Genomic DNA, 22,980 nt, shown 5'->3' on the forward strand with positions numbered 1-22,980 from the left:
TATATGAATTTTTTTTTTAAAGGACAGCCCAGAATGGGAGAGGGTACAAAGAGCAACTAAAAGAACTGAGAAGCCAGGTGGTGGTGGTGGCGCACGCCTGTAATCCCAGCACTCTGGGAGGCAGAGGAAGGTGGATTTCTGAGTTCGAGGCCAGCCTGGTCTACAGAGTGAGTTCCAGGACAGCCAGGGCTACACAGAGAAACCCTGTCTTGAAAAAAAAAAAAAAAAGAACTGAGAAAAATGAGAGAAAAATTTGGCAATTATTAGCCCTAGAAAATACCAAAAGATATGGAAGAGATGAAACATAAGCACACACATTGCATTTTGTGCTTGTAAACAACACATAACATGTTTGTAACTGATACAGGTCAGCTTTACTCTGAGTCAGTTTGGTAGGTATCTTTTTTTTTTTTTTTTTTTTTTTTTTAAGATAGGGTTTCAGAGCTGATTGGGAGCACTGACTGCTCTTCTGAAGGTCCTGAGTTCAAATATAGTGGCTCACAACCACCGGTAATGATATCTGATGTCCTCTTCTGGAATGTCTGAAGATGGCTACAGTGTACTTACATATAATAAATAAATAAATCTTAAAAAAACAAACAAGTAAGGATAGGGTTTCTCTGTGTAGCCTAAGCTGTCTTAGACCTTGCTCTGCAGACCACGCTGGCCTTCAACTCAGAGATCTGCCCACTTCTGCTTCCAGAGAGCTTTTTGCTTTGATGGAAGGGTAGCTGGACTCCAAAGATGCTATGCAGGGAGGGTGACTTTATGTGTTTCAGATTTTCTTTTTTTTTTTTAATATTGTCTTTATTTACATGCCAATGGTAAAACCTTTCCCAATATCCCCCTCCCCTAAGACCCCCAACCCCTCCCCTTCCACATATACACCCCTCCACCCAACACACTCCCACCTCCCTCCCCCTCAGTTTCCCTTTGTTGGGGCCTCTGTTGAGCCTTTACCTGACCAAGGACCATTCCTCCCACTGATGCCCAACAAGGCCTTCCTTTGCCACATTTTTGGCTGGAACCATGTGTGCCCCTTGGTTGATGGTTCAGTCCCTGGGAGTCTTGGGGCGCCTGGGTGGCTGAAATCATTGTTCTTCCCATGGGGCAGGTTTTCAAATTATTATTTAGACCATCTAGTTGAGATGTCCACCATGTGCCCCCAGCCCGACTAGTTTGGTATCTTTTTATTATGTTCACTCTGTGTGTGTGTGTTTATACGCTGTACATGTGCAGAGGTCAGAAGACAACTTTTTCCTACAACTATGTGTATTTATTTTGACACTGGGGGAGGGGGTCTGGCTGTGTAGTTCAGAACTTGCTCTGTACCTAAGGATGATCTTGAACTGCTCATCCTCCTCCCTCCATTTGCCAAGAGCTAGGACTACAGGCACGAGACATCATGAAAGGACTTTCGGCAGCAGGATGAAGGGGCTTAAAAGGGGGGAGTATAGGGGGTTAGGTAAGTGTGGTTAGGAGGCATGGGGGGAAGGTGTCCAGGTGGGCCCTTGCCTGGGCACCTCTGCCCCTGAGGGACCACACACACACAGACATGGTATAGAACAGAGTTTATTCAGAGTAGGGGATGGGAGTTAGTGGTAGAGAGAGAGAGGTAGAGAGAGAGAGAGAGAGAGAGAGAGAGAGAGAGAGAGAGAGAATAGAGAGAGTGGAGGCCGGCCATGACCACGTGGAGGGGGGAAGAGCCCCAGGGGCAGAGAGGTGAGAATGTGGGAGAGCTGAGAACAAAAGAGAGAGAGGAGGAGCAAGTAGCCCCTCTTATAGTGGGCCAGATCTCTGGGGCGGGCATACCTGGCTATTGCCAGGTAGGTGTGGAGTGGAGCTTAGACAAAACCCCAACACATCATGCTCAACCAAAGTTTTTTTATTTGATGGTAAGACTAGTGGGACTCCAAGGATGCCAGGCAGGAACGTGCTTCAGGTTTTAAATTACTATTCAAGCCATCTCATCGGGAGTGGATTGCCAGGCTTTAAAGTTTATTAACAGAGAACAGGAACTGCAGTCTAGTCTAAAAAGGATGGGTGGCCTGGCCTTGCTTGTGGTGCTGTCCCTGATGGTGGAGAAATGCAGGAATATGTGAAAGACAGACTGTGGGACACGATGGCCGAATGAAAGTGACAAGCAGAGCGGGGGATTTTCCTAAGGATTTGTCTTCATCCCTGGGATGGCCCTAATTGGGTGCCACTCAATACTAATCTGAGATCCAGATCAGAGAACTGACCTGAAAGAACTTTCGGAAGGGGAGGATGAAAGCGCGTAGTGAGACCAAGGTACTGGGCTCCGTTTCACAAACGGAGAAACAGGCACGCGAGACCAGAGGACGGAGTCTGGGTCCCTAAGAGGGTCGGAGAGGGTCGGCGCGCGCTGGGAACCTGGGAAGCGCCGCGGCACACCGGGTCCCGCCCCTCGGCGGGCTCCTCGCTCCGGAGGCCCAATAAAGTTATTGAAATTGACGCGGTTGCTAAGGAAGTGGGTCGCCGAGCCGGGTTGCTAAGGAAGTGAGCGGCCGCAGTCTCTCCCCATCCGGGGCAGCGGGGAATGGCTGAGCCCGGGGTTCGCCGCCGCCGCCGCCGCCCGCTCTCGGCTGCGGCCGCAGGTGAGTTCGGGATGCGGGGTCCCGCGGGGCGCCCAGCGTTATCCCGGCCGGCGTCGTTGCTCTGCGAGCCGCAGCATCCTCTGCCCGGCTTCTGTGCTATCTCTGATCACCCGGCTTCTCGGGCGCGGCCGGCACGACCCCCCAGTCTCGGCCGCCCCTGCTTGCTCCTCACGGCCGGTCCCGGGCCATAGTCCCAGGCCCTGGCTGGAAAGGCAGCTCAGGAAGCAAGTACCTGAGATCCGAGCCTCAGGGCGGTGCCTGGCTCGCTGTGTGACCTTGGACAAACCCCTTGCCCTCTCTGGCAGAGCAGACCTGTCTGTCCATTGGGGTCTTGACACTTGCTGAGATGTGTACGTGAAAGGGACTCCAAGTGGGGAGCGGGTGAACGGCCAGGGTACTCTACGTGGGGACCAAGAGTCCTGTTTGAAGTCTGAGTGCTTGAGTTTGAGGCTGCAGAGGGTGGCGTTGAGTCTTCTGCTCATCTGTAAATCAGATCATGGGATAATGCCCTTCCGTGAGAAGCAGCGCGTCTTGGGTAGCTTGGGACATGATGCTTTTTTTTTTTTAAATTAACATGTTAATTGCGTATAACGGGTTTCATGATGACGTTTCATTCGTGTGTATAATTTATTTTATTTGTGTCCCCCCTGGAGCACTGACCCTTTCCCTTCACTTTCCAGTCCCTTCTAATTCCATGCCCCAGCGCAGCTTAGAGAACTTGGTGAGGGGTTCTTTTCAGGAGCATAGGCATTTTACCCGTGGCTACACTACAGAAGAAAATGCCTGCTCCTCCCTCGATCACCAATAACTCGTGTGTGGTGTTAGGTGTGGGGATGGGAGGGGACATAACACCTCAGGAATGGGCGGGGTCTTGTGAGCCCCTCCCCCTAGCAACCGTTAACTGCCCTAAATCCTCGCGTAGGCGTGGTCCTTGTGAGCCCCTCCCCCTCCACAAAACAAGTGGTTAGTACTTAACACACTAATGGGATGGAGCCTTCCAAGAGGGGGAAGATGACTTAGGACCAGAAGGACTTAGGTGGGTAGCTTGCCAGCGTATATGGGTATTCCAGACACCCTGGCCATCCCCCACCCACCGTTTTACTTAGTAGTCTGCTTAGAGGAGGGAAGTGATTGACCTCTTAAAAGGTTCTGTACCTGTGCCATGTCTATCACCCGGTATATTTATAACTAGAATAGGGGTCTTTATCTCTTCTGAGAAGTGCTTAGAGCAGTAGCGACCATTTGCAACTTGATGATTAAGAAGTTTTTTGAGGCGTATTATCTCATTTAATCTTCACCGACTATGTCAGGCAGCTGGTGATGTCACCCTGCCTGGTAGATGAGGCACCTGTGCCTGAGAAAAGTGCATGGCTTGCCCAAGACTCTGAGGCTTTCGGTGTGCTGGAGCTGGGCGTGCATTTACTCCCCGATGCCTCTGCTTTCTCAACCGTAACTGCGAGAAGGCCACAAGGGTATTTTGGGTTGCTTCTAATTGCTTTGGCTAGAAGTTGTTCTCCCAATGGCATGGAAACAAAATCTCAGGAAAAAAAAAAAGCTTTGCATGTTTTAGTTTTTCCTAGCATATAGTCATTTTACCTAATAAATTTGACTGACTTTTAAAAATACTATTACTGTAGTTTGTGTGTGAGTGCCAGCCTGGGCTGTGGTGTGTGGAGGTGAGAAGTCGGCTTGGTGGGATTGATTCCTTCCACCTTTATGTGGGCCCTGGGGATCAGACTCTGTAGATGCAGGTTGTCAGGCCTGTGTGGCCAGTGCTTTCCCTGCTGAGCCGTCTCCCCTGCCCCACCTGACTTTCAAATTCGTGTGTATAATGTGTTTTGGTCCTACTCACCCGCATTTCCTTCCTTCTCCTGCGGATCCCCTCTTCCCACATTGTCCTCCCTTCCACATCTCCGTACTTTGATGACGCAGCCAGTCTAATTAGGACTGCTCATAGGAACATAAGTGAGGGCTTAGTTATAAGAGCATGAGCAACTTACTCCTGTTTCCACGCCTGGGGAAGTGCCCCTTTCTCAGCAACCGTGAACGGTGGCCTATAAGTCCTTAGGCAGGAGTGTGGCCTTATGAAGCCCTTGTCCTGTCTGTGACTACATATTGATGGGCTCAGTCTCGTGTACTTCTGCACAGATAGGCACAGCTGCTGAGAGTTCACAGGGCCACAGCATGTCCTACCCAGAGACAGCATTCCACACACACCACTCCCCTTCTTCTGCCTCTTACATTCTTTCTGTCCACTCTCCTGTGATGTTCTCTGAACCTCCGAGGGGGTGAAATGTCCCCATTTAGGCTGAGCACTCAATGGCCAGCACCTTGGTCTTTTATGAGCCTCAGTGACCACGGCCCACTGCAGAAGAAGCGTCTGTGAGCAAAGCTGACTCCATTACTGGTCTATAGGCACAAACCTAAATATTTAGAAAGTAGTCTGACAGATACATCATATCCATTTAGCGACGCGACAGCAGTGACTCCCCACTAGGGCCTATGTCCTCTCCACACACAGGCTTTGACTAGGCTCTAGGACTAGATAGGAATTGCTGTCTGTGGAGAAGGCTGCAGTGCCAGCTGTTGGTTAGCCTGTGAGCGTCTTGGCACTGTCGCATCACTGTCGTTACTGGAGGACGAAGTGTCCGCAGCTGAGTGGCACTGTTAATGGGAGTTCCTCCCTAGCAGACTGCATAGGATCCTCAACCCTGTGAACCACAACAGCTGGTAGCAGGGAAGCGTCCAGCTCAGTTCAGCTTGGTTTCTCTCTGTCATGAAATCAAAGTGTGTGGTGTCGTCAACAACAAGTTCTTACCATCTCATAACAATGGGCAACGAACCAATAGCAGTGGCGTTAGCTTGTTTGGGGTACCTCGGGGGCATCTCTGGTGATCTGAATGGGACCACTGAGATATCCGGCCCGGTGGATTGAACAGCTGCCTGGTTTTTGGCCTGCACAGTGAGTGACAGCCACTGTTGGACTTCTCCTTTTAATAATAAATCCCCTTTTAATAAACACTGTCATCTTCTATTCTGTTCCTTCAGCAGACCCAGGCTAATATAGGACCATTCTCCAGCAGTTCCTGGTGAGGTAGCCCACTCCGGCACGAACATTTTCCTATAGTAATTCGTGGCTGGGAATTGCTTGGCACATTTGGTAAATGTTAGCTGTCATGATTTGGGCTTAACCTAGCATGTGTACTGTAGTTCACATTGTGTTAGTGGTTGGTGAGTGCAGTGTGTGGTTATAACCTCGGGTCTGTCAGCCTTCGAAGATCACCATAAGCACGAAGCCGCTGTCATCATGGCGTTGTGTGGATGTTGGTACCACTGCAGGCTTTCTCCTTGAACCAGGACCTCCTTGCTGCAAAGAAAGGAGACATCTGGTACGGCGGGATGCAGCTCAGGCGGCGGATGCTTGCCTAGCATACATGACCCCTGGATTTCTCCTCTAGTGCCATACAGATACTGGTAGGGTGGTTCATGTCTGCGATCCCAGAAATCAGGTGCTGGAAGAGAAGGAGTAGAAGTTCAAGGCCACCTTGCCTGCATATTAAGTGTGGAGTCAGTCTAAGCCACATGAGGTCCTCTTTTTGTTTGTTTTAAGGAGGAAACTGGTTAATTGGAGGTTTTGTTATGTGGGACCAAATTCAGTAAATGTTTATTACATTTCTCAATCCCAGGGATATACAGGATGTTGTATCTCCATGGCCTTCAAGGAATCCAGAGCTTAATTTGCAGATAACTGTCATTTGACAGTATCTGAGCTTCCCACTCACTGGGTGTCAGGTTTGCCAGGGCCTTGCACATGCCAGGCGGGCACTCCACCAACCAGCCCCATCTCTGGCCTCTTGGTTTCTGTTTAAGGTCGACTTGTTGCTCTGGCTAGCCTCTAATTTCCAGGCTCAAGTGATCTGTCACCTTAACTTCCCAAGCAAATGAGACTGTAGGTGTGTGTTAACACACTTGCCTTGACTTGTCTAAATGGATTTTTGGGTTGTGTTTTGGCCCTGCCCCCGCCGCCATCTTCTGCTGTGTCCTGAGATGTCTGATAGGGACCTGGGGTGGGAGCTAGTACCGGGATGGGGTGGGGGGAGAGGAAGCTCAGATTGCTCCTACATCTTCTTCCTTCCTTATGGTCTTTCCCTTCCCCCATCCTTTTTCTTTCTCCTCTCTTTATCTTTTTCCATCTCTTTTTTTTTTAAAAAAGATTTATTTTTATTTTCTGTGCATTAGTTTATGTATGTATGATGTAGTTTACATCCTGCGTGTATGTTTATGTAAGGGTACCAGGTCCCCTGGAACTGCAGTTACAGACAGTTGTGAACTGACCTGTAGGTGCTGGGAATTGAACACAGGTCCTCTGCAAGAGCAGCCAGTGCTCTTAACTGCTGAGCCACATATCTAGGTCTCTTCCCATTACCTCTTCCAGGGTCTCGTTCCATGGCCCTGCACTCGCTCTCCTGCATGCCAGGTTCATACACATGTTTTTCAGATTGCTGAGGAAGAATCTTGCCTTGTGATGGGGGACACACTGCTGTCTGTATGGATCTTGGTGCTTTTGAGTTCTGAGATGAGCCTTTACTTGGTTTCACTGGTGCCCTTGAGGAAAGCAAGGGGCAAATTAAACTCTCAGTGGACAATGGCGGAACTCATAGGAGAGAGGCCATGCTGCTGGGAAGTAGCCCACCTCACACAGGTGCCCAGGTCTTCAGACTCTAGGCACAGTGCTCCTGTTGCTGTGTTCCCACGGCTTCATTTGTGGGACATTTGCTGAGCAACTGGTATGTGGCAGCCTGTGCAGCCTGGGGATATGATAACGAAGAGACGGCTGAGGCCCTCGTTCCCACAGTTACAGTTCAGCAGGTGCAAACCCAACATCAAAAAGTAGGCAGACAGGGGATTTGAACTGGAGAAACACAGAGGAGACAACGGCACAGTAGTGGGCTAGAAAGTTGCTTCTCCAGGGATGGGGAGGGACACTGCTACTTTAGTGGGGAAGGTGGTGACATTTTTGTTGAGGTTTGCTCTCAGGAAGGGGCTCACCATTTGAAGGTATACCAAAAGGATAAAGACTCCAAGGTAGGCACAAGCTAATTCCAGAAACTGCAGGAACCGGCTGTGATGGGGTGAATGGCTGGGAATCAGGGGGAGTCTGCTATAGAGGGACTCGGGCTGGAGGAGTCTAAATGCTACGGGGCCGCTGAAGGCTTCTGAGAAGGTCCCGTCACATAGGTGGTTTTGTTGGTGTCAGTTTTTTACTGTGTGGATGTTTTGCCTGCATGAAAGCCTGTGTCTACAGAGGCCAGAGGCAGTGTTGGATCTCTTCGAGCTGGAATTACAGAGGGTTGTGAGCCACCACGTGTGTTCTGGGACCTGTGGAAGAACACCTACTGAGTCATCTCTCTAGACCTTAGTTGATGTTTTAAATAAATAATTAATTTTTAAGACAGGGTCTCTTGTAGCCTACGTTAACCCTAAGTTCTTTATGTAGTCCACTAAGGATGGACTCGAACTTCTGATTCTTTTGCCTATCTCCTGTGTACCGGAGTTATAGGTGTATGCTACCATACCAGCTCACGTGGGTCTAGGGACTGAATTCAGAAACTTGTGTATGCTGGATAAGGCCCCTACTAACATCCATGGCCCCCTAGTGTTCTCTTTTGTTTTTAAATCCCTCGGAGGGCTGACAGCGAGGGCCAGTGGAGAGTTCTCCCCGTGTGCTTGCATGCTTGGTTCCAGCACCAGTGTCACAAAAAAGTGAAGTCATCTTACCTGTCTGGATCGTGAGTTTGAGAGAGCTTTAATTGCCAGCTGGAAGACTAGGTGGGAGGTTAGTAAGATGGTGGTGGCCTTTTAGGGTGGTGGCAGGGGGTGGTGGCAGGGGGTGGTTATGTTTTGGAGGTGGCCAGTAGGGTGGGAGGATTAAGGATGACTCCTAGGTTTTGACCCAAGCAGTTAGGTAGATGATAGAGGTGCCATCTGCCTCTACAAGGATTAGAGGTCTCTGGTGAGGGTCCCTGAGAGGAACAACTGAATTATTCTAAGAGGCCCAACGTGCTAACACTGCCTTAGCCCCTTGAGAAGGGACCCCCAGCTCCTGCTGAAGGAAGACAGCCTGGAGGATCTGACATGGCTCCACCTTGGACATCCAGATATGCTTTTCCCAGGCTGGCTCCGTGCCAGTCAGTGGAGCAGTAAGTAGGCGCTCTGCTTACCTGTCTCCAGCTGTCAGAGCTGCTGTCCTGAAGTGGGCATCTTGGCCGATGGGTTGGAAGGAGCCTACGCAGCTCTGAGGAGAGCATGGACTCAGCAGCACAGCTCTCTCCCAGCACCTCAGACGGTCTTGCTCTCCCTGCCAAAATGCCTCTTTCCTGGCTGCTGAAAAGCTCTAAAGGTTCAGAGCTTTTTAGACAGGAGAAGGCTTTGTAAAGCTGCTGTATTCTGCCAAAATTCCTAGAGGACTCTTGAAAGTAGTAGCTCGTCCAAGCCAGGGCTCCGGGCCTCATTTCGCACGTATTAGGGGAGGCCTTTGTACTTTTGGCGGTCAGTGAGGCCTGTCAGCGTTGTGGGACTGACTCACCACTGCACACGCGGCTCCAAGTAGCTCTGGGGGTTTTTTGCTCCCTCTTAGATCTCATCAGTTGATCCTCAGTCAGTGGTGGCCACATGGTGTGTGGATTGTCCCAAGTTTCAGGTAAGGACACTGAGGTGCCTAGAAGCCAATCCTGTTCGATCGTCTGTTAAGTACCTGCTAAGGGCTGAGGTGTGCTGCGCATGACAGAAGCACTTCCTGAGCATGCATAGTCTAGGCATAGATTGGAAAAATCAGGGTCTGGATTTCACCATGATCCACTCACCTAGATCAGAAGCAAAACTCTGGTCTCCTTCCATTTCCCTCCGGTCAGGCCAGATGCTGAAAGCAGTGTAGCAATGGCCAGGAGAGAGAGGAACTACTGGAAGATCTGAGGGTGGAGCCACCCAGACTGCTGGGTGAATTTAGGGTGGAGTTGTTCCAAGAGCTGGATGATCTGAAGTGGAGCTGTCTCAGCTGAAGGTCACTAAAGTGACTGTTGTTACCATCATCTGTGTAGCCAAGATCTGAGTTGTCGAATCCATCTTTTGGGTTCACTTTTCTTAACTTTCAGAGAGAAAACCCTACAAAGACAAGAAGTACAAGCCCCTGACCTGAGACCCTAGAAGACAAGGGTCATCCAAGGGCAGGAAGCCCCTCACCTAGGCCCTAGAAGACCAGAGACATGTACACCCCTCACCCCCTTCACTTTGCACAGAGTTGAAGACAATGTAGCAGCTAACTGTAGGAGGGGCTGTGCCTGCACAGGAGCACAGAGGACACCGTCAAGGCCTGAGGTCACCCCGACAGTAAAATGTAAAGCTGGCTCAGAACAAAACAAAACACGCCCTCGACTTGGTGATAGCAACAAGCTTATAGTGTGTTGTCATAGCTAAGCTAACACTTGCTGAACCAAGCTTGCCAGCCCTGCTTTCATTTGGTCCTCAGCAGTCTTGTACAGGAACTGTTCCTCCCAGTTCCCAGAAGAGGGAAGTAGACACTGTGTGAGTCAAATACTTCCCTAAAAGATGCTGAGCCCAAGTCCACTGCTCAGCCTACTATTCGCTTCTCCTTAAGAAAGTTATATGTTTATGTATTGATTATTACTGTGCATGTTTGTGTGTGCATGTTTGTGTGTGCATGGTGTGTGCACATGAGGACGTGTGTCACAGTGTATCTGTGAAGGTCAGGACTTCTGTGGAGTCAGTTCTCTCCTTCTACCTTTCTGTGGGTTTCAGGGGTCAAACTCTGCCATCCACTGAACCATCAAGCTGGCCTTTTACTGCTCCTTCCCTCCCTCCCTCCCTCCTCCTTCCCTCCCCCCTCCCTCCGTCCTGTAGAACCCAGAGCTTCCTGCATGCTAAGCACACGTTCCACCGCCCCTCCACCCCATCTGTTTTTCAGATGAGCAGTGACCACAGCATCTCTCTGCCAGGGGCCTTTCTCTTCTGTGCCTGGGTAACTAGTTTGAAATGCTAATAGCAACCAGGTGCAGTGGGACTTGGCTATAATCCTAGCACTCAGGAGGCAGAGGCAGAAGGGTCAGTAGTTTGGGGTTACACAGTTCCTTTGAGGTTAGCAGGCATTATAAGAGACCCCATCTCAACAAACAACCAACCAAAAAGTGACTTCAAAGGATGTTTGAAGAGATGGGAAACTCCTTGGAATGTTTTAGAGTAATGGTGGATCTTATCAGTATTTGATGGATGAGGCTTCAGACCCAGCTCTGGGCTAGATAGGCCAGCTTTAATGCTTTGAAGTAGTCCAGCTGCAGGCCTCACACGGCTGGAGCTGGAGCCTTGAGCTTCTTTTCTGACTCACTTAACCCTCGGCTCACTTAGTCCTGCCCATCCATATACATGGGGAGGAAGAGAGACAGAAGCCCTTCATTCGGTGCCTTTAGAAAGCTTGGCTCAGAGCGGGTGAGATGACTTAGCTGATAACGGTGCCGGATGGTCTTAGTTCAAGTCCAGAGACACACACAGTAGACAGAGAGAACCAGGTCCTGCAAGTTGTCCTCTGAGTTCCACATATGCACTATGACCTTCACCCATGGGTGCACACACAAAACAGATCAATACAGTATTTAAAAAAAGGGGGGGGGCTGTGGTGCATACCTTTAACCCAGCACTCAGGAAGCTGAGGCAGGTGGATCTCTGTGAGTTCAAGCAACCAGGGCTAAATTGTAAGACCCTGTCTGAAACATCCCCCAAATTAAAAAAAAAATATTTAAGATCTATTGGTCAAGCCTATGCTATCACAGAAACTTTCTGTCACTTGTATTGTGACATGGGGAAATAAGCCAACCTGCCTGGACCTCAGTGTCTGTCTCTCTCTTTGTATGTATAAGTATGTCTGTAGCTGCACACACAAACACATGGCTGGGCCTGGAGGTGGACATCCTCTTCTTGGTGTGCTGGGCTTTCTCCCAAACCTTCTGGGCGGGCCCTCAGGGTGTTTCTCCAAGCACACAGTGAGCCCTCTTTTTGGTCCCACAGGTCTGCTTTGCATCTTGAGGTGGGAGTGCTTAAGGATCAGTTAATCCTGATGACACACTGTGTCTCTCCCCTCTGTCACCTGATTGCAGGCACTGAGCTCACTGCCAACAGATCTATCTTTAGTATACTGATGTAGTTAAATCATAACTTGCATTAGAGATCTCTCTCCTTCCAGTGATCATGGGGTGGGGTTGGTTTTGTTTTTTAAGTTTGGGCATATGTTCCAGCACTTTCATTTTCTTACACTAGAGCACAGGATAGATGAGGATGTGGGTCAGGTGAAGTAGAAAGGTGACTGAGGTTTGGGACATTAATGAACTGTCACCCACACTGGGGTCTATCATACACCTTCACACTGGTTTCAGTGGAGCTGTGCGGGCGGCCTTCTGTGTAGGAGACACGCTGGGCAGAATAGGAGCTTGGAACTTGGTCTCCAGCAGCCCATATCTGCTGATGATTCAGGAACCTGAGCGCAAAGCTCGCTGGTAAATTGTGGTACGTACAGTGTCAGCCAAGGTGACGGAGATGTCTGCGGGCAGGTGGTCTTGCGGTTTGCAAGATGAGCGGTAAGGAGCTGCCCTGATAGGCAGCGCATGCCCTCCCCTGCTGATGCTCACTCCGCAGCCTTTTTTAAAAGAGAAAAATTTCCTGTTTAAGAAAATAAATTTCCGGGCTGGAGAGATGGCTCAGCAGTTAAGAGCGCTGACTGCTCTTCCAGAGGTCCTGAGTTCAAATCCCAGCAACCATGTGGTGGCTCACAGCCATCTGCAATGGGATTTGATGCACTCTTCTGGTGTGCCTGAAGACAGCTCTAGTGTACTCATATAAATAAAATAAATCTTAAAAAAAGAAAGAAAGAAAGAAACAAAGAAAGAAAACAAAAGAAAATACATTTCCAGGAGGAAACAGGAAGGCAGATCTCTGAGTTAGAGGCCAGCCTGGTCTACAGAGTGAGTTCCAGGACAGTCAAGGCTAGACAAAGAATCTGTCTTATGGGGGTTGGGGGAGGAGGAAAGAAAAATTATTTCCAATAAGGAAAAGTTGAGGAAATAATGGTAAGATCAAAGTAAGGTTCACCCCAAGTCCTACGAGCTAGAAATAATTCAGTAGCGTGTTACTGCCACGTGCAAATATGTTCCGAAGTGTGTTTTACCTTGGAGATGTGCAGGCCCTGCCTGCCTCCAGTAGGGTTGTTTCCAGGCCTTAGAGGCTGAGGTGCTCCCCAGAGGACTCAGTAGTGGCGCTCATCCTCATGCACGCCGTCCTTTGTCCACATTTCTGGCTTTTTGTTGTTCGATTGTTGTTGTTATGATGTTGGTGACTAAAAATAGTGCCTCTTGCATACCGGACCCTGGTCTGCGTCCCCAGCCACTTGCTGCTTTTATTCTGAGACTGGGTCTCACTAAGTTTCTCTTGGACTCGGGCTGGCCTAGCTTTCCAATGTGCTTGCCTCAGCCTCCCCGGAGCTGAGTGTCCAGTGTAGTTGGTAGCAGATGTTTAGATCTTCAACCATGGTTAAAAGAAAGTATTCAGTGAAAAGCCAGAGTGTCTTTTTTCCTCCTTCCCATTTTGGAAACCCCAAGCACTGTGACCCATCACCTTGAGCCCTCATTCTGGCCCCGCTTGCTTGCTGTAGCTGTCTTCAGACACCCCAGAAGAGGGCATCAGATCTCATTATGGATGGTTGTGAGCCATCATGTGGTTGCTGGGATTTGAACTCACGACCTTCAGAAGAGCAGTCAGCGCTCTTAACTGCTGGGCCATCTCTCCAGCCCCATAATATTCTTAAGACAGAGCCAGAGCAGGTATTCATTCTTACACCTATCAAATGCTAAAGATCATGCTTTGATTTTTTTTATTACAGTAAGCACTTTTTTAGATTTATTTTCATGTGTTTGCTTTGCCTACATGTATACTATGTGCACGCCTGGTATCTGCAGGGGTGTTGTGTCCCTGGAATGGGGTTTACAGATGGTTGTGAGCTGCCATGTAGTTGCTGGGAATTGAACTCAGGTTATCTGCAAAAGCAAGTGATCTTACTGTTGAGCCGTCTCTTCAAATCCTACCTACATTAAAAAAAAAAAAGATGTATTTTTATTTTTATTTTATTTGTGTGTGTTTATGAGTGTATGCCATGTATGTTTAGTTGCTTAAAGAAGCCACAAGAGGGAGATAGGTCCCTGAATCTGGAGTTACAGACCATTGTAAGTCACTGTGTGGGTTCTGGGAACCGAGCCTGTGTCCTCTGTAAGAACAGGCAGTGCTCTTAACCACCGAGCCCTCTCCTCAGCCCCTAATTTAACTAGGCCATCCATTAACATTTTTCGCAAATGCTTTTGTTTTTGAGATAGGGACTCATGTGTCCTGTGTGTCTTAGCCTCCAGCCTTGTGTGTCCTGTGTGTCTTAGCCTCCAGCCTTGTGTGTCCTGTGTGTCTTAGCCAGCCTCCAGCCTTGTGTGTCCTGTGTGTCTTAACCGCCAGCCTTGTGTGTCCTGTGTGTCTTAGCCAGCCTCCAGCCTTGTGTGTCCTGTGTGTCTTAACTGCCAGCCTTGTGTGTCCTGTGTGTCTTAGCCTCCAGCCTTGTGTGTCCTGTGTCTTAGCCTCCAGCCTTGTGTGTCCTGTGTGTCTTAGCCTCCAGCCTTGTGTGTCCTGTGTGTCTTAGCCTCCAGCCTTGTGTGTCCTGTGTGTCTTAGCCGCCAGCCTTGTGTAAGTGAAGATGACTGCATGCTTGCCCGCCTTTGCTCCACCTCCTGGTGTTGGGGTTGTAGCCGTGCACCATCACATCTGGGTTTATTTGGTGCTGGGAATCAAACCCAGGGTTCCTTTTATGCTCAGCAGCTTCTACCAACTGAGCCGCATCCCTAGCCCATGATTTTAAAAAGGTCAACTAGATAACATACCCCCGGTGATATCCAGTAGCTTTGAAAGTGCAAACAATGAAGCTCTTTTCCTGCCTTGGCCCTCAGCCACTTGGCTCATTTAAGGAAACCCAGCCTTCCCCGACAACCATTCTGTTGTCTGGCTCTCGCTTTTCCCTTCATAAGTGGAAGGTGGATTTTGTTGTTATTTTTGGTCTCTTGAATGGCCTTCATGTCACCATTGTTTCCACTACAGATGTGTGATACTACAGCTGGTTCCTTATGTTGCTCACTCATGAGAAAATGCAGAACTAGTCAGGCGGTGGGTGGCACACACCTTTAACCCTACTACTGAGAGGCAAATCGCTGTGGATTCCAGACCAGTCTAGTCTGAGCTAGTTCCAAGACAGCCAAGGCTACACAAAGAAACTATGTCTCAAAATCAATCAATACCCTATTGCACAGCTACAACACCCACGCAGGGAGGTGGAGCCCAGGAGAGCAAGAATTCAGTCATCCTTGGCTACACTGGGCTGGAAGCTGGTCTAAGACACACGGGACACGTGAGCCCCTATCAGAGATAGATAAGTAGGTAGATAGGCAGATTTACAGAGAGAGAGAGAGAAAGAAAGAGAGAGAGAGAGAGAGAGAGAGAGAGAGAATGAATGCAGAACTATTCCCTCAATGCAAGTATTATGTTCTTTTAAATAATCTGCAAGATATGTTTTGTATCTTTTATAACTAGAGATAAATAAGTGTGTGTGTTTGTGTATATACCTTTATTTTTCAACAAAGTCTTCCTACCTTATACTGGTCTTAAATCCCTGAGTCCTGGTGGTCCTCCCAGCTCAGCCTCCCTAGTGCTGTAGCCTCAGGTGTGAGCCACTGTGCCCTTCTAGAAACATTGTAATTCCCGTTGAGATAATGCCTAGGAACCAAGGCGCAGAATATACTTGCTGGCTGGTATGCCCCAGGATTTCAGAATCCTGATACAGAGAGACTAAGGCTCCCCTATGTGAAGTCCGATGTGGGGGATTTCAGAGTCCTGATACGGAGACTAACGCCACCCCCCACCCCCAGGCGCAGTCAGCCTGTGGAGGTGGCTCTGGCTGCCTGACAGCGCTGCATTTCAAACACTCAGTTCTTGAACTCTGGGCCAGTCGGTTAGCAGGCGGTTCCCTGGGCTCTTAGAGGACCTGAGTCGCAGCGTATTGATTAGAGATGTATTAGTGTGCACTCTGTGTGTCTGCGACTGCTTCTTGCAGAGCTGTTCCTGTAGAACTGCCAGACATTTATTTTTATCCCCATTTGAAGAGGCCGTACACCCATGAGAGGAGGATTTGGAAGATACAGATATGTTGGAAGATACAGATATACAGGAGAATCTGTATTTCCATCACCAAAGTGAACCACTGCTGAGGTTTTGTTGCGTGCTTATTTTTATATTATCATGATGACATGAAGCCATGCAATTTTATAAACCACTTTTTCATTTATAACCATTTTCTAGTCATTATAGAGTCTTGCTAAATGTCTTTTTTTTTTCTGCTTTAAAATGCTTTATTAGAACCTTTTCATATAAAAGTGGGTACTTGCGAGATAAAATAAATCTAAGTCCCCATTATATTTCGGGGTATGAGGAGACTCTCACCGTATTGTCCAGACTGATTTTAAAGTCAAGCTCAAGTGGCCTCTGGATCCGCATCTGGGGTCAGCCAATACCTAGTATCTTTTAAAAGATGTAACAGTGTAGGGAGCTTCCCTTTTCTTTTTGGACAATTTCACCATGTAGCCATGTCTGTCATGGAACTTGTTTTGTAGATCAGGCTGGTCTGGAACTCACTCACAGTGACCCCCTCCCGGTGCTAGGGTTAAAAGCTTCGCTGATGTCTTATTTACTCTCTTTAGTTTTAAAAGAGAAATGGCCAAACGTTGCAAGTAAAGTTGAATCTGTCCCCTCTCTAGTTACATTTTCTCCTGTGTTTCCTCCATTGTCCAGTTTGGACAGCTGACAGTCATCGTCTGGTGTAGACCGTTCTCTGTAACTTGATATTGGTTGGTTGGGTTTTTTGGTGAGGCAGGATCCCATTTGGTTGGTGAGTCTGTAAAACGTTCAAGTCAATTCAAGGAGTGGCTAACTTTTTCTACAAAAGTCTAGATGGTAAACATTGCGGGTTGTGGGGCAGGGAGCCAGTACACTGCCAGTTTGTAGTCACCGACGATAGGCATATGCAGAGCAGTGTCATGGCGTGTGTCAGTGGACTGTGTCTACAGAGATGCCGGCAGGCCTGACTTGGGCAGTGCTTTGCAGACCTCTATGGATTACTTTTTGTTTTTTTTAATTGATATATTTATTTACATTTCAAATGATTTCCCCTTTTCTGGACCCCCACTCCCCGAAAGTCCCATCAGTCCCTTTCCCTCCCCCTGTTTTCCCACCCAACCCTTCCCACTTCCTGTTCTGATTTTGCTCTATACTGCCACTTTTTTTTTTATAATTTATTTATTTTATGTATGTGAGTACACTGTAGCCATCTTCAGACACACTAGAAGAGAGGGTATCGGATTCCATTATAGATGGTTGTGAGCTACCATGTGATTGTTGGGAATTGAACTCAGGACCTCTGGAAGAGCAGCCAGTGCTCTTAACTGCTAAGCCATCTCCCCAGCCACCTGTTTTTTTTAAAGATGTATTTATTTATTTTATGTATGAGTACACAGTAGCTGTACAGATGGTTGTGAGTCACCATGTGGTTGCTGAGATTTGAACTCAGAACCCTCAGAAGAGCAGTCAGTGCTCTTAACTGCTGAGCCATCTCTCCAGCTCCTGTTTTGTTTTGTTAAAAAAGCTCCAGCTTTCTTATTTATTACCTTACTGACTGCTGTACTGGACTATCTGCAGTGTGGATGTACTATATTTTAATGTTTGGTTTCCCTATAAATGGATGTGGAGGTGTCCATTTTATGAGTACCTGCATAAGCTAGAAATGGTGGTATGTGCCTGTGATCCTGTCACTTGGGAGATAGAAGCCAGAGAGTCAGAAGTTCAAGCTGACCTTAGATAGTGAGTTTGAGGCCAGCCTGGGCTATGTGAGACCCTGTCTCAAAAGCAAAAATGAAGCATCATTTCTGTTTGTTTCTGTGCACGTGCAAGGTCCCATCAGAACATGCTTATGTACATGAATTGTGGTTGCTGAGGACTTTGCTGCTGCTGGAGACTGAGCCTGGAATCCCCGTGTTAAGGACAGTTGTGCCACGGAGCTGCCGCTTCTTAGCCTTCTATTTGTTTTCTTTGAGACAAGGTCCCACCACATGGCCAGCCATGGCTATGAGCACCGCCATGTCTAGTTTATGCAGATACTCCACTATGTAGACCAGGTTGCCCCTGAACTCACAGAGCTCTGCCTATCTCAGCCTTCTAAGGGCTGGGCTGGTTTCTTTTTTCTTTTTAACTTTTGGTTTGGTTTGGCTTTTTAGTTACATTCATTTATTTTGTATGGATGTGTTTTTGAACGTGTTTGTGTGTGAGAATGTGTGCATGCCTGTTGTTGTGTATGTGTGGAAGTTGAGACGACCTTTGGGAGTTCATTCCTTCATTCTACCAGGGTGGGTTCCAGAGACGAAAGTTGTCAGACTTGGCAGCAAGCATCTACCCAATTATCTATCTCACTGACCCTCCCTGATTGATTGATTGACTGACTGACTGACACAGGGTCTAACCGTGTAGCTCTGATCTGGAGTAGACCATGCTGCCTCCACCTCCTGAGTGCTGAGTGCATCACTGTGCAGGCTGCTGCCCTTGTGGTTTTTTTTTAATACCACACTGGTCAATAAAATGTGATCTGGGGGCTGGCAGTGTGATTCAGTGGTAGAGTGCTTGTGTGGTATACACAAAGCTGTGGCCTTTTTTGCTGTTGTTGTTTTGGTTTTTGAGACAGGGTTCCTCTGTATAGCCCTGGCTATCCTGGAACTCACTCTGTAGCCTGGGCTGGCCTCAAACTCAGAAATCCACCTGCCTCTGCCTCCCAAGTTCTGGGATTAAAGGAGTACACCACCACTGCCCGACTTTTTTTTTTTTTTTTGAAAGCTGTGGTCTTTTTTTTTTTTTTTTTTTTTTAACAGATCTAGCCTCAAATTTATTTGTAAAAACAGCATAGGACACTGGTCATCTGCAAATAGTGTGTGGGAAGGTGTCCCAGCAGTCCATCTGTCTTCGTCCTGGCAGGCGCCTTTTCTATGGGGCCTTCACAGGGGCCTGGGCATCTTTGGGAGCCTGGGCTGGAGCTGACGCCTGGGCTGGAGCTGGAGCTTTGGCATCTGCCTTGGTTTGAACCTTGGGCTTTGTCTGGCAGAGCCTACGTCCCTTGGCCATGTAGCTTCGAATCCGCTTCCCAAGCTTGGGGTGAGCGATGAAAGCCAGGCGGATGAGTTTGCGGCTGGGGCCCTTTGGCATCTGGGTTTAACGGTCTGAGGCTTCACCAGGGCCTTGATGGCTTCTGCACGCACACTCATTGCCTTTGCATTGTTGGCCTGCATCTTCTTCAGGCCTTTCTTGTTGTGCTTCTTGGCAAAGCGCATGTTCCTCAGGAACTTGGAGTCGACCCCCTTAAGAGATTCATATCTTTGTGACCGGGGTTTCTTGATGCCATTTCTGTGCCATTTGCGGGACTAGGTGTGTGTGGTATGGTTCTTGGACTTGGCCATGTCTGCACCGTAACCCACCGCTCCCGCAGCGCCTGGGCCCGGAAGAGAAAGAGGAAAGCTGTGGTCTTAATGATCACACACTTTAAAAAATAAAAATCATTTAATGTACAATGTGACCAGTTTGTGACCTCTGACCTAGTAACACATAGTTGCTCAGAATGTTGTCTACCCGAATTCTAGACTTTGAGGTGAGTCTCCGTGACAACTAGCAAGGGCACCATGAATCCAAAATGAAGTACTTAGGGAAGACTGTGGAAGACTGTGACTCCTCTGAGAAACCCATAGCTGGTCTTCTCAGCAGGAACAAGCCACAGGTTGGAGAACTTAGCCTGGCACCGCTGGTCAGCCAGTGGGTGTTTTCCTGGGACGCAGGTCCTGATGGAGAAGGTTCTCAGGAAGCAGGGGGCAGGTTGCTGACGGAACTGCTGGATTTCTCTCAAGATTTATCACTCTGTGATTAGATCTGCAGGAGAGCAGAAGGAAGGTAATAGAGTCCAGCCTCATCCTGAGAATGCCCTCTCTGCCGAGGAGGGCCCAGACCAAGATCTGAAGCCCCGGAGGCAGGAAATTGAATTGAAATCGAATTAGTCTTCCTGAAGTAAAACATCAATAATACATGGCTACCAGCCTAGCTGGGTGAGCTCAGAAAAGAAATGTGTTCCGAGTTGAGGAGATTTAATGAGAGGACTGATTTTGAGGAGTTGCGTCCTTTGTTGGGAGTTTTGAAGATGGATGTGGGTCATTAAACACCTCCTTTGTTTTTCATCAGACTTTACAGCTCAAAAAAATGTATGTAGCGGTAATGAAGTAGGCAGGCCTGTAGGTCGTCTTTGCATAGGATTTGTATGAAGTAGACTCAGACCACCTGTCTTCACAGGTGTGAGTGGGACCAGCAGGCAGACGCCTCCTCAGGAGACAAAATGCACAGGAGCCTGTCTGCTCACAGCCCGCCCCGCCCTTCACTCTCCGCACCCTCATCTCCCCTACACCCTGTAGGCTCCCGTCCAGCTGCCTGGTGCTGCTTCTGTTGCTTTCCTAAAGGAGGCTCTGAGGCCAGTGTTTCCCTTTGTACCCACACTAGCTTGATAATCAAGAGAGATGTGGCGAGTCCTAGTTTGCTTTGTGTTGCTGCGATAAAACACCGTGACCAAAGCAGTTGGGGAGACAGGGGGATCGCTTGGCTTACAGGTCAGTCTATAATGAAGGAAAGCCAAGGCAGGACCTCAAGGCAGGAACCTGCACGCAAGGCCATGGCAGAACTCTGCTTCCTGGCTTCCCCTGGCTTGCTCGGCCTGCTTTCTACAACCCAGGATCACTTGGCCAGTGACGGCACCAGCCACAGTGGGCTTGCAGGTCACTCCTGAGTCCTGAAAATGCCCCTCGGCTGCCTTCAGGCAGATCTGACCGGGGCTTTTATTCAGTTGAGGTTTCTTCCTGGTTGAATGTAGTTGTAAGTAACCCCCTAACCAACACAAGAGGCGCCTGGGCAGTTACAGCTGGGGCCATTGCACAGACGGAAGAGCCATTCCAGCACTTGTTCTCTGTTTCCTTTATACCTTTTAAATTAATTCATCAGGTTGTTTGTTTGATACAGTTTCTCAGTATGTAAATTGGCTGATCTGGAACACTCTATGTAGACCAAGGTGACCAGGCTGGCCTCATAGTCATAGAGATCCACCTGTCTCTGCCTTCCAAGTGCTGGGATTAAAGGTGTGACCGACATGCCTCCCTTTAGCGTCTGGTTCTTTCTTCCCATCTGATAACACTCCTATGTGATTTTATTTTTTTAAAACTTTTTAAAGATTTTTTTATTTTATTTCTGTGTATGAATGTTTTGCTCATATGTATGCCTGTGTACCATGTGGATGCCTGGAGAGACCAGAAGAGGGTTTGACATCCTATGGAACTGGAGTTATGAATGGAAATGAGCCACCATGTGGGTTCTGGAGCTGAAACCCAGTGCTCTATAAGAGCAGCCAGTGCTCTTACCCTCCGAGTCAGCTCCCCGCTCCTTTGTTTTACATTTGAGACGGGACCTCAGTATGTAGTCTTGGCTGGCCTCCAGCTGACAGTCTTCCTGCCTTAGCCTCCTGAATGTTTTGATTATAGATTCTTGGTTCCATGTGACAAAATTCCCAATTTTGACTATAAGTCTATAATGAATGGACTAGCCTTGTGCAATTTTCTTTAAATGGCATGAGATTTAGTTCTTATTGAGTGCCAGTGAGTATTTAATCTCATTTTTTAAAGTGGAAAAACTGCAAACCAATTAATAGAAAATTGTTGTTTAATGGACAAAATTAAGGTTTAACCATATAGTCTCTGCAGTGGCCAGGGAGGACAGTTTTAGAATTTTCTCTTTCTCTTTTTTCTTTTAAATTCTGAGAATCAAAACCATGGCATCCCACATTCTAGGCATGTGCTCCTCTGCTGAGCTGCAGCTCCACCCCTAAGCCCTGGGATGTTGATTTTGATCCATTGTCATAGTAGCATACAGACATGGCAGAGATGTTGTAAGCACCTCTGCCAGTTACCCTAAAGAAAGGCGAATGACTCCTGTTTTTGCAGAACTTACAGGAAACACATTCAAAGAGAGTAAGAGATATTCTGGTTCTTCAATCTAATTTTTAAAAAAGATTTATTTACTCATGTGTTTTATGTATATAAATGCTCTGTCTTCATGCACACCAAAAGAAGGCATCAGACCGCATTACAGATGGTTGTGAGCCATCATGTGGGTGCTGGGATTTGAACTTAGGACCTCTGGAAGAGCAGCCAGTGCTCTTAACCACTGAGCCATATCTCTGGCCTCTTCATTCTAATTTTTATTTTTATTTTTATTTATTTATTTATTTTTTTTTCCTGAGACAGGGTTTCTCTGTTTAGCCCTGACTTTCCTGGAACTCACTCTGTAGACCAGGCTGGCCTCGAACTCAGAAATCCGCCTCTGCCTCCCAGAGTGCTGGGATTACAGGCGTGCGCCACCACCGCCCAGCTTTTATTCTTGTTTTTTGTGTAATATTTTATTAATTCTTTGAGAGCGCCTTGCAGTGAGTGTACCCTGATCATATTTGCCCTAACTCACCCTCCTCCTATTTTCTCTCAGGCCCCTCCCACCTTCTTGGTCTTTTCTCTGACTTTTTGTCTTTTTCATAATCTACCAATCTGGTTAACGCTGTTCATATACTGATAGCTATACCCATCCACTAGAGGGTGGGTGATCTACCAGGGGCCAATACTCAAAGCCAACTCACTCTCCCCCAGAACCCTCAACAGTTCCCCAGGTAGAAGTCTAGGATGCTGACTGTCTTGATCTTGTGCAAGCCACCAGAGCTGCTGTGAGTTCCTGAGTGTAGTGGTTTTGGCAGGTCCAGACCTACTTCATTCCTGTCATCCCTGACCTCTGACTTTTGCCCATCTTTTTTGCCTCTTCTTGCATAATGGTCTCTGAACCTTACAGGGGAGGGGTGTAGACACCCCATTTGTGGCTGTGCACTCCACAGGGACTGGCTTATTTTCCATGCCTGACCAAGTGTGAGCTTCTGCATTAACTGCCATCCACTGCAAGAAGAAACTTCTCTGACGAACTGAGAACTGCACTCATGTATGGTACAGAGATGCAAATTCAGAGTGCAGTTTGATATTGTGTCCACTTAATCCAAATAGAGAGAGTAGGTTCACTCTTGTGCAGTGGGCCTGAAATACCACCAGAAATTATTGGGATG

General features: G+C 48.0%; 1 protein-coding gene and 1 pseudogene across 1 annotated transcript in view; one reads left to right on the forward strand and one right to left on the reverse strand.

Moving 5' to 3' along the window:
• The first annotated feature begins 2,512 nt into the window (after window positions 1-2,512).
• The window catches only part of Kif3b (kinesin family member 3B), a 38,632-nt gene continuing 18,164 nt past the window's right edge, over window positions 2,513-22,980 (forward strand). The window contains exon 1 of the mRNA XM_052183961.1: window positions 2,513-2,618. The gene's annotated coding sequence lies outside the window, so the exon portion shown is untranslated. The remainder of the gene's footprint in view (window positions 2,619-22,980) is intronic.
• On the reverse strand, window positions 18,771-19,324 carry LOC127686093 (60S ribosomal protein L29-like; annotated as a pseudogene).

Source organism: Apodemus sylvaticus, chromosome 5 (assembly GCF_947179515.1).
Source record: "Apodemus sylvaticus chromosome 5, mApoSyl1.1, whole genome shotgun sequence".
Taxonomy (NCBI): Eukaryota; Metazoa; Chordata; class Mammalia; order Rodentia; family Muridae; genus Apodemus; species Apodemus sylvaticus.